Here is a 3,035-nt window from a genome sequence, read left to right on the forward strand (position 1 = left end):
AACCTATGCTCTGATACCACTAAATGTAACACCCACCGCCCGATCCCAAAAGACCTGACGGTGGATGCCACATTCGGTGCCGGAGGCACCGTCCTAACCTACATATAAACCATACAATCATATTATGAATTAGAAGTGACTTAGTATTCATAAGTTTAGCAAGTAATAATATTTTGTTTTGAAAATGATGTGGGAGAATCCTACAGAAAAACTGCAAGAGTTTCCCCTAAAAATAGAAGTTGCCAAACATATGAATACAAAGCACTCCCAAATTCAAACTCCAAACCCCATCAAACTCCAATAACAACACAAGAGCACTTCTATCATTTCATAACTCCATAGTTCCTCAATAACATTATAATATTCATCACTTCAATACATTAATTTAAATATATCAACTTCTAATGTTCTAACCATTAAATAAGTCCAAGTTTATCTCTCAATATATATACACCAAAATAATTTACAATAACATGCTTAAGTTATAAATGAAATAATACAGTCTCCAAAAATGTAATACTTATACATGCCATAATTTTTAGTTACAGAAAAACACTAAGTAACTACCAAAATATCTCTTCAGCTCTGATGCTACTCTTCAGGTCTTTAAGCAGCAAGCACAATCTCCAACCTGCGCGTGATAAAATCAACGCGCTGAGTATAAAACTCAGTGGTGCTCATAAAACACAACAAACCAATGTTGTGATGACAACATACTTAAAAAAATCATTTATATACATAAAATCACTAAATTTGAACATGTCTTACATATGTACACCAACACATCATGCTTTAAAAATTCATTTGATATCATAAATATATTGTGGTAAACTAAGAGTTATTAACATAATGTGATCTCATTTATTTCACTTCCTTAAAAATATTGTATAAGGGCTCACATACACTTAGGAGAAAAAGAAGCAGATAAGTTTTCATAGCTTATTCATAATGGCCTTAGGTCGCCAACCTTTTCATAACATATAGAGCGCGTCCGCCCTAACATAAGACACCCACGTGCCTAGCATATGATGATAGCTTCTTATCATAATGGCATCAAATGCCGAGCATGCTCATCATACATAATAAAATCAAATCATGCATCAAATCCACACCAAGTATATTAGAGCCCAAAAACATTTCTCATAAAATTCATGTTCTTTAGTCTTCTCATAATAAAAACTTAATTTAAACTTAAGTAATTCATAAAAATTCTCATACTTAAACAAAATGACTTAACATAGAAAATTTCCAGCATAAAAATAACATGGACCTTTGCTGTGTTTTTAAAACATAACCGGAGCTATGGGTCTCCAAATTAAATGAAATTAGAGTCGTTAGAAAGCTAAGACAAAATCCTACAAATGTTATGAAGGGATCACAGCCCAGATCAATATGGAAGATAACAAAACAAAGCTAGGAACACAGACTGACAGACCAGACCTGATTCAGTAGAACCAAGTCCATTGTTTCTTGAATTCCTACTAAACCCCACACTCAAATTAAACCAATTCAGAACGAGAGAATTCTCAAGACACAGGGCAACAACTTTTATGAAGAACTCAGAACCTAATCTTGTCATTATAGTGGTCAAAATGGGCACTAAAGTCAGTGATGCATGTGGCCCGACACAAACAGAGTCAGTTTGGGTATTTCAGCCATAAGTTGAGTTATATATCTCCAAATTGGACACAAGAGGATGGGTTGGAAAGCTAAGAGATAGACCTACAACTTTTATGAAGAACTCAGACACAAATGGAAATTAGAAAGGATTGAAAAATGGTCCTAAAGCTCACTCAAAATCACGTTTTTCCCAAATTCAGTTTACTTTAGCCATGAAAGGAACATGAACCACAAAGATACAAGGTAGAAATGTCTACCACAACATAAATACTCATCAAACATCATCCAAGAGCATGTAATGGCAACCAAAATTCAACAAATCAATCATTTCATACAAAATCTCAAAATATACACATAATAGCATAAAGGCACAAAATCAAAATTTTGAATAAGGTAAGTGTGTTTATGAACACTAACCTTCAAAACAAGCTTTAACAAGCTTTAATCAAAGCTTCTCAAGCTTTGGTCTTGCTTTTATCCTTATTAGAAGGTTCTCCACCCTCTACATGGAAGAAACTCAAAATCAAACAAAGAAAACACATAAAAGAAGTAATTGGAGCATGATTAAGCATGTAGATGCTAAAAGCCAACTCTAAATCCAAAAATAATTCACTTATCATAAAATCACTTACTTGACCCAAGTAGGAAAATCACCAAATTCCTTGAAATTAGTCACCAAAGATTACTTCTCTAGCTTCACTCTCTAAGATTTATGCCTTAAATCAAGTTGGATGGGTGTTTACTAAGTAGGAATTGAAGAAAATGAAGAAGAAGAAGAAGAAGAAGAAGAAGAAGGAGAAGAAAGAAACGTGTATGGAGAAGAAGAAGGCAAAAGTTGGTGCTCAATAATTGATAGTTGCTTTATTAAAGCAACTAAGGGGGTATTTTGGTCTTTTCTCCAAATTGGAGGGTATTTTGGTCTTCTCTCCAAATATTCTCCAATTAAATTCCTTCAAAATATTATTTATCTCCACAAAACTCTCTAATTTATTCCATAAAAATAATTCCTTAAATTTCCTCCATAAAAATAATTGCTCAAATTTCCTTACTTAATATAGCACCATAATGCACTATTCACTAATTATCTAAATTCTCCAAAAATATTCCTTACTTACTTTCTACCCATAAAAACCATGCATACATGCTCCAAAAATGTTAAATAAAATATAAAACATAAATAGTAATTTTTCGGACCAAAATAATACCAACTTCCGGACCGGTGGTACTATTCACAGACTGGTAAACTACTATGAAAACACAAGAAAAATGGGGCGTTACAAAGATCGTCTTCTCATTTCTTCCGTTACAGGGGCCTTGATCCGAGGAGGGAGGCAAAAAAAAAAAAAAAGTTGTTCTAATATTAACAACATGCAAGCTCTCCCAAGAATATCTGTCACAGACCTTCAAAGATTATG

The 3,035-nt window shown here is 33.3% G+C and overlaps 1 long non-coding RNA gene across 1 annotated transcript; it reads right to left on the minus strand.

The window, feature by feature from the left end:
• Window positions 1-534: 534 nt before the first annotated feature.
• On the minus strand, window positions 535-2,415 carry LOC149496953 (uncharacterized). Its single transcript, XR_016320342.1, has 3 exons — window positions 2,253-2,415; window positions 2,038-2,122; window positions 535-631 (listed from the first exon to the last, which is right to left on the minus strand). It is a non-coding gene; the product is annotated as an uncharacterized LOC149496953 (long non-coding RNA).
• Window positions 2,416-3,035: the final 620 nt, after the last annotated feature.

This window comes from Jatropha curcas, chromosome 4 (assembly GCF_041381405.1).
Source record: "Jatropha curcas cultivar XTBG-Jc1 chromosome 4, XTBG_Jcur_1.0, whole genome shotgun sequence".
In the NCBI taxonomy this organism is placed as follows: domain Eukaryota; kingdom Viridiplantae; phylum Streptophyta; class Magnoliopsida; order Malpighiales; family Euphorbiaceae; genus Jatropha; species Jatropha curcas.